This window comes from Sinocyclocheilus grahami, unplaced genomic scaffold (genome assembly GCF_001515645.1).
Source record: "Sinocyclocheilus grahami isolate Dianchi unplaced genomic scaffold, SAMN03320097.WGS_v1.1 scaffold670.1, whole genome shotgun sequence".
In the NCBI taxonomy this organism is placed as follows: Eukaryota; Metazoa; Chordata; class Actinopteri; order Cypriniformes; family Cyprinidae; genus Sinocyclocheilus; species Sinocyclocheilus grahami.
Window position 1 is genome coordinate 284,520 of NW_015505849.1, and position 9,418 is coordinate 293,937.

The following is a 9,418-nucleotide window of genomic DNA, read 5'->3' on the forward strand; positions in this document are numbered from 1 at the left end:
ACTGTATATACATAAACTATATTGTGGGCTAAATTAGTTTTATTTTTTTCACTCTCATTTTAGACTTGTTCCCTGGTGAAGGCTAATATAACCTTATAAGAGATTATGACTAAAATAATTCCGGTTGACTAACTTCGCAAATTGGTCATGTCACAAACCACTGCGAGCTGCAGATTCAGCAGTGTGTGGGGTGTTGAGTGGCATATAGCTACTCAGTTCAATTATGGATTGCTGTCACCACTTCCAGCTCCAAAACCGCATAAGCTTTGCAGTGATATACACAGTTTGGACTTGACAGAGTGGATGGATAGCTGAAGGAAGCCTGTTTCCCTTGCTACCTTCTAAATGTCCATATTTGTTTATATCCTATTTAATACCATGTCGACATATTTTGAAAGGAAGAAAAATGGGTCTTGGCTGCAGTATCTGCTCAAGGGCATGTGAGGTTTTCAGCATTTCAAATAAGTTGGAGAAAGTCATTTGAAATCTCTGCTGCTCACTTTAATACTGGCAGCCCTTCAGTGCAGCATTCTAACAAATCCCATTGTTTGATCCCTGCCTAAATGGTGTTATTTTCCAGGCCACTTCCTGTGTGATGCTTGGAATGTTTTCACCTGGCAGTAGACATATATATACAGTATAGCACAGGCTATAACTTAAATACATAATATTTAATTGGGATAATTGTGGAACACAGGTGACAATGGAACATAATCAAACTAAACGAGGACAGGAACTAGGACCAAATAAGGAAACACAGGAAGGACTACGGGGCAAAACAGGTACAAAAGTTTGACATTACTGTTATAATACTATTTGTAGTGACTGGTTAAAACACATAACTGTAAATCTTCACTGGTCTATATCTTTTCACTTGGAAAATAAGAATATTGCAGAAAATGTGTCAACTGTAACCAAGCTGCTAATATGTTCTCCAATTTCCTGTAGATGTAGGGCCATGCTTTTGCAGCACTTGAGTGGCTTTGAAATTGAACCATGAAGTGTAAAATTGCTTTGGGTACGAAGCAAAACTGCATAGCATTTGCGTGTGGCCCGATGTATTATTGAGACGTGCAAACGTGGAACCGCATGCTTTGAAATGAATGCATGCAGAGTGTGTTGTTTATAAAGCTTTGTCAATTTGTTCAGCTTGATGACAACACACAGCATGTTTTCGGTCACAACGTGCGAAGCAGAAGTATTAGGCTCGTTTGGAGGAACAGAGGCACCACAGTCAAAACAGAGGCTTTCGCTAAGTGAGGATGAATAGCTCAATGAAATAAGTGAAGAAGAGAATGACTTTTTTCTCTCTTTTTTCCTCTGAGGCATGTAAGCTGTGGGAACACAGACAATGTTCGAGCCTATCCAAAATGGCTCAGGCTTATCCTCTTATGACAGCATGAGCATTCCTAAATGACTGAACAGATGAGTCAGGAAGAATACTCATGAATCAGGGGAAACATCTAATCTTGTCTTCAAATCTTTAAATGTTCTTTGAAAAAAGTATTTTTGTGAGGAAAAAAGTTTTCTAAAGAAACATTTGTTAAGTATTCATACACTACCATTCAAATGTTTGGGTCAGTAAGACTGCTTTGAAGAAATTATTACTTTTGTACAGCAAGGATGCAATAAATAGAACAAAAGTGATCACAATGTTACAAAATATTTCTATTTCAAACAATTTTTTTACACAAAATGTCGGGAAAAATATCACAGTTTGCATAAAAATACTAAGCGGCTGTTTTCAACTGTTTTCAACAATGCTAAGAAATGTTTCTTGAGCACCAAATCAGATGACTTCTGAAGGATCATGTGACACTAAAGACTGGTGTAGTGGATGCTGAAGGTTCAGCATAGACATTCAGGAATAAAGTAAATATTTAAAATATAAAACCAAAAAAAACAAACAAACATGTAATTTAAATTTGAACAATATTACTGTTTTTATTTTGATCAAATAATTGCAGGCTTCTTTCAAACACATTAAACAAAATATTTGGAAAAGTAGACTATCTGTCTGTCTGTCTCTCTCTCTAGTATTATTTCATTATTTCTAGCAAATATAAAAATGTACTGCTAAATATTTGTTGGCATGGCAAGTAAAAATCAAAACATATAGCAAAAAAACCCCACTTTTATTATTGTCCTGTGACCCCTGCTGTATGTAAGTTCCATTCAAACTCATTCTTACCTTTAGAAGAATTCAAGTACCACCAGACCACACTAGAGAACGAGAAAGGTACACACAGGACACGTTCTTGTTTTCAAGAATCAAAACAGTTGGATGGATCATAATTTTATGGAACTAAAATGTTTTTAAAAGTTAAAAAAAATTGTCTTTAACTTGCCATCTTAAAAATGTTGCACTTACGATGCAAGATGCCATGCTAAAAACCATCCACCTGCATGTGCACATGGACAAATAAAATAATAATACAAATATGTTCTATGTGAACAGCCTGAGACTTATTGACAAATTCAATTGTACAATGGATTGCTGTAGCTAGCGATGTGATGTGATATGCTCATGCACAATGAAATATGCTTATGTTCAATGATATGGAAATAAACTGTATATTGAATTCTTGTGCAGCTTTTTCTTAAGTTCATTCCTGTCACCCTTTTAGTTGTCAAGGACACCTTGTTTCTGTGTTTTCCTGTGTTCTGTTTTGTTTTAGTTCCTGTGTGTCCTTATTTGGTTATGTTCCTAGTTTTGTTTAGCCTGATTAGTTTACCTCCATTACCTGTGTTTAGTTAATTATCCTCATCTGTCTATGTATTTAAGTTGCTCCCTTTCAGTCACTCTCTGTTCGGTCACCGTTATACTAAGTTGTGTTTTCCCTTGTTTATCTGCCTGAGTTTGAAGTCCGTTATTAAACTGAGAGAGTTTTGGACTTTACCTGCGGTGTCCTTTGCCTTGCTTCGGAAAAAACAACCCGTGACAGTTCCATTATTTACTCATCTGCAATAATATCTTAAAACTGTCTTATTTGATTATTTCTCAGCAAATACATGTGACTAATATATACACAAAAGTTTTAAATAATTGAGATTTGTTTTCATGTTTTTGAGTCGCTTATGCTCACCAACACTGGATTTATTTTATCAAAAAACAGGAAAAAATAGTCATATTTTAAAATATTGGAAACCTGAATTTTCAGCATTCATTAATTCAGCCTTCAGTGTCCCATGATCCTTCAGAAATCAACACACAGATTTGGTGCTCAGTTATTATCAATAATTATTAGTGCACATTTATTAATAACAATTTTTATTATTATCAATGTTGAAACCACTTGTTGCTTAATATTTTTGTGAAAACCGTGATACGTTTTTCAGGATTCATCTTTGATGAATAGACAAATCAAAAGAGCAGCATTTATTTGAAATAGAAATATTTTGTAACATTATAAATGTCTTTACTTATTTTATCAGTTTAATGCCTCCTTTCTGAATAAAAGTATTAATTTCTTTTAAAAAAATAAAATAAAAGCACCAAATCAGCATATTAGAATGATTTTTAAAGGACACTGAAGACTGAAGTAAAAAGTTATTAGAAAAAAAGTTATTTTTAAATTCTAATAGTATTTCAAAAGAGTTTTTACTTCTTTCAAAAACTTTCAAACATTTGAATTAAAATAAATAAATAATATAGATATATAACTAAAATGTTTTTGGAAGTACATAGTCCCAGATTATAAAATTAGCCATGTATCCATTCATAGGAACCATAGCTGGTCTCCAGTAAACAGGAGGCAACAGTGCTGATGCCATATCCACAGGATTAGCTGAAATGCACAACTGATCCTCTTTTCTGGTGTAGTGCTGAAGGTAACTTATATCCTTGAATATGTCTGATGCTGCAAGGTTTAACCACAGAGGACAGAGTGCAGGAACATTGCCATTTGAGACAAACCGCCGTGTCTTTTACCACTTCTGTCAGGCGCACATGAACAACAGACCACATGAATAACTCAAGCATTAAAGACAGGGATATGCATCCTTTCACAACCCTTTCCTTGGAAATGATTTCTTCCAAGACCACTTTAAGAAGTTTTTTTCAATCTGCTCTTCCATTAAAATTTTCTCCTCCCCCTTAAGCCTTACTACAATGCAGGCTTAGACAAAAAGCTTTACAAGAGCGAGCAATGTTATAAATATAGAGCCGCTTCTCCAGGCCTGATCAACAGCATGAGGTGAGTCATTAATAAGGTAATGAAGCTTTTGAGAGAGACTGGCTGAGGCATTGATTCTGTGAAGGCAGACAGACATGGCCCATTCAATTCAATTTTACTACTGCATATGAATATCTTTTCTCCGTATCCCCACACCACATTAATGATTTCTGATAAAAGAATGCCGACCCCAGTCCCTTTTCTCCTGCCAAACACACCACAGTCAGGTAAGAGGTTTCCTAGATCCACAGAAAATCAGAATGTTTGACACTACAGTGTGAAATGTTCGATAAATAATTGAATCAAGAGCTTTCAATAGTGGGTTTCAGATGGGGATAAGGAACTGAAATCTAAATGACTGTGTGAATAATCTTTCTGTCTACCGTCTGCATTTCAGTCAATAGCAAAATCATTTACCTTCAAATCTCTTCTCTTGGATCGATGTCTTGTTTACAGAATAAAAAATAGGGTGAATGGTTAAAATTAAGCACATTTGCAGCTGTGATGCAGCATGAACAATCAATATTCAGAGCTGGCAATGAGGATTCTCTTCACTAAGAAGCTTTTATTTCTTCTATAGCCAATGTAACCAAATCTGTGCACCGGAAAAAGCACATGTAATATTTTTAAACTGACTTTCTGCTCAGAGATAAGCTCAAAATCATAAAATAACTGTACAGTACTATGAAATCTAAATTGTTTTGATGTTTTCATATATAAAAAAGCTACAGAACAGCCACTAGCCAACTCTTACCCTGCACTCCATCATTTTTTTACTTCTGTCACTTATTGATGTGCTGCTATATTGTTGCTTACTAGATTTCTGATAAAAGAATGTATCAAAGGCTTTCCGAGTACTGCCGACCCCAGTCCCTTTTCTCCTGCCAAACACACCACAGTCAGGTAAGAGGTTTCCTAGATCCACAGAAAATCAGAATGTTTGACACTACAGTGTGAAATGTTCGATAAATAATTGAATCAAGAGCTTTCAATAGTGGGTTTCAGATGGGGATAAGGAACTGAAATCTAAATGACTGTGTGAATAATCTTTCTGTCTACCGTCTGCATTTCAGTCAATAGCAAAATCATTTACCTTCAAATCTCTTCTCTTGGATCGATGTCTTGTTTACAGAATAAAAAATAGGGTGAATGGTTAAAATTAAGCACATTTGCAGCTGTGATGCAGCATGAACAATCAATATTCAGAGCTGGCAATGAGGATTCTCTTCACTAAGAAGCTTTTATTTCTTCTATAGCCAATGTAACTAACTTCTATGCATCGGAAAAAGCACATGTAATATTTTTATACTGACTTTCCACTCAGAGATAAGCTCAAAATCATGTAAAAGAAATGAACAGTACTATGAAATCTCAAATGTTTTAATGCTTTTCTTTTTAAAAAAAGCTACAGGACAGCCACTAGCCTACTTTCATCTTGCACTCCAGCATTTTTATTTTATTTTTTTACTTTTCTGTCACTTATTGATGTATTTACTGCTGATTTACAAGTAAATAGTACATCTGTCACTTTATTGTGCTGCCACTGTACATTACAGAATTCACTACCTACTATTTATTGCCTCTTTTTTATCTCAAATTTGATTGGTCGAGCAGAGCATTGCTCTATTTGTTTGTTTCCGCATTCCAGACAGACTGAGGAACCGGGGAATAATCTGTGACTCCTTCCGCAGATTACATTGATACAGCAATAGGCAACAAGTGAATTTATGTCTTTATGAGTGAGTCATTGAATCAATTACTCAACCATTTTGTTCAAAACACTTTTAAAATGTTTAGGAATTAAACGAATGAAACCCTTTTACTTCTACTTTTCAGTGTTTTACAGTGACTACTTCAAAAACACTAATTCATTCTAAAATGAACTACTTTAGTTGGCAGAGTAAAAATAGACAAAGTAACAGTACATATTGTACCTAAATGTTCTAGTTAATTCTAAATTAGAATTAAAATTCTAATTCTGTACTTTATTTTTCTATTTATTTATTTATGTATTTACTTTCCTGTTTATACTATGATTGAAGAATTGTATGTATTGTCAACTGTCTGCGAAGAAAACACTAAATTTTACACACACACACAAAAAACACCTTTCCAGTGGAGTTTAATCACAGTCAAGGGACATCATTAAGGTTGGCTACACATCAGTGTGACGGAGAAGCAAAATGTACGTTCTAAAGATACTGGAATGAGAATGAGTAACAGTTTATACTGCACTTACATTTTAATATGACTAAACATTGATTGGAGGGGGAGTGTTATTACAGCACATGAAAGGGAAAATTTGATTTTCTGTCTCAGTGCAACCGAATACTTTGCTCTATTGATGTTCCTAGGCAGAACTGAATAAATAAGTAATTATATTAATATTATTTATTAATATTATTACATTTCCTTTTGTTTTGCTACATTTTATATTTTGATTTATTTTAAATTATTTACTTGTACCCTTTGAATACATTATGAAGAGTCTCTAAAATGATATTTAACAAATTTACTTTAAAAAATGAGGCTACTAGTGTAATACTACATATGACACAGTTAAGTTTCTTATATTCACAGTGATTCATAATCACAAACACGCAGCAGATAATCATAAACTCAGCTGCACTGATGTATTTGGGCAACAGTTGCTATGCTAGTGTGTCTCAGAGGAGACAGCTCAAAGCAAATAATCATTGCTTAAAATCTCATCAGCGGAGCTTGTCTGTGATGAACTGTTTCTTAATAAACATGGTGTTGGGCTAATTTACTTCCGCTTTGAGTCAGTTCAAAGAAATGTCTACTTTTCACTTCTTATTAAGTAGATTCATTTAGCCTAATCTAAAAATTAGCGTTCCTATTACAGTTCATTCCAGCAGGAAGGTTTAAGAACTGTCTGAGAAGAACTGTTTAAGAAGAGTATGTTTGTAAAGTAATGTGGCTCAAATGAGATCAGTGCGTTCAGAACATTGTGGGTAGAGAACATTGTTTTTAGTACAAAAGTAACTTTTGCACAATGGACATCAAAAATTTTAGTTTTTGAGTGATCTGACTTTGCCAGACAATGGAGAAAATTATAATGTGGTTAGACCCCCTAATTAAGGCTTGAACTCTTCCAAAGGATGTCAAAAAATATAAGATAAGTCTTAAAAAATGCATTCTTTTTAGTGTATAAAGTTTTAGTACAAAAGTAACTTTTGCACAATGGACAACATCAAAAATTTTAGTTTTTGAGTGATCTGACTTTGCCAGACAATGGAGAAAATTATAATGTGGTTAGACCCCCTAATTAAGGCTTGAACTCTTCCAAAGGATGTCAAAAAATATAAGATAAGTCTTAAAAAATGCATTCTTTTTAGTGTATAAAACATTTCAACAGATTTTTTGTAAACTAACATTTCAGTAACCACAAAATTACAAGTTTTTCAAAAACATTTAAAAAAAACTTTAGAATGGCAGTATGTATATACAGGTGCATCTCAATAAATTAGAATGTCGTGGAAAAGTTCATTTATTTCAGTAATTCAACTCAAATTGTGAAACTCGTGTATTAAATAAATCCAATGCACACAGACTGAAGTAGTTTAAGTCTTTGGTTCTTATAATTGTGATAATTTTGGCTCACATTTAACAAAAACCCACCAATTCACTATCTCAAATGCACCTGCAATTCTAACTAAAGTTTTAAATTATCTAATTTATACTTAATATCAGTTATGTTTTTGGCTTAATGCTAATTACAAACAAGAACGGAATGTGATGTTTTACTATATGCAGTTTGTCGTTCACACAGCAGATTAAAACAATTAGGAGCTTTATCTGACTATGAGAAGTGAATATGGCAGTGTTTGTTCAAATGCATTTCACTAAATGTTCCTAAAATTATTCCCACAGTAAACAATAGAAGTGGTGTGAACATTTGTATTGGCTGCGATCAGACAGAGAATGACAAATTTGGAACAAGCAGGCAAGCCGAGGCGCACAGCTAAAGAGTATAGTGTGCCAAAGGCTGTCACCCCATTACATTTTGTGCCAGGGTATTGTCATAGCTGATCTAGTCTTCTCACTAAGCTTTTGCTTCAGATCACATTTGTGTGATCAGAGAGTAAAGACAGGGAGAAATGGCGTTTTTTCAACAGGATAACGTGGACTCTTAGGCTCAGAACACCTTGCGAAAGTCTGCCAAATGCAATGTAAGACAGCCCCTTCAGGCTAGCACTTTATCTGCCTAGACTGGGAAAATGCTGCAACAATTTTTACAATAATTAATGTAGATATGTTTTCCTCTCGGTTTAATTACAAGATCATTAGTGTGAGGATATAATGCTACCTTGGCTCATGCAAAATAACAGTGGCACCGGCAGCGGATTCTGCTGTATTTTTGGTTTTATAACAATTCCTTTAGTGAATGAAACTCTGTGGATTAATCATGTAATGTATTTGATAACTGCTAATTATTTTCATTTTCGATGGATGGATGGAAACACAGAAAAAAAAGTTCACAAATATTCAGATTTGTTATTTACATTTACACAGCATATTGTTAAGGTTTATTTATTTACTTACATTAACTTATTTATTTCAAATATATTCCAAGCACAGACAGATAGATAGACAGGCAGAAAGGAAGAAAGATAGATAGATGAGTCATGTAATGTATTTGCATTATAATGTAATTGCTAAAAATAACATTTAAACATGTTTTTAAATTAGCATTTTTTTAAAGATTAACTTTACATTATGCAGTTATTATGCAATTATATTATGAATGAATGGATGGAAGGATGATTTGTTATTTACATTTACACAGCATATTGTTAAGATTTATTTATTTATTTGTTTTTATTTAAAATATATCCCAAGCACAGAAGGATAGATAGGCAGAAAGATAGATAGATGAGTCATGTAATGTTAATCATTTAAACTTTTTTTTCTTCCCCTACAGCTATTTAATTTAGGCATCACAGCATTATAATGTATTTGCTAAAAATGTCATTTAACCATGTTTTTAAAGGGGTCCTATTATGCTCTTTTACAAAGTCTTGATTTTGTTTTGGGGGTGTACTGTAGCTCTCATACTAGGTTGTTCGAAAAACACATTATTGTTCACATATTTTACATTATTACAACACCTCTCTCCCCAGTCTGGCATGAACAGCTTGAATAGTTCCTGTATCAAATGAAGACTCGCCTTCTGAAATACGAAATGTGCTGTGATTGGTTAGCTGGGCCAGTGTGTGTTG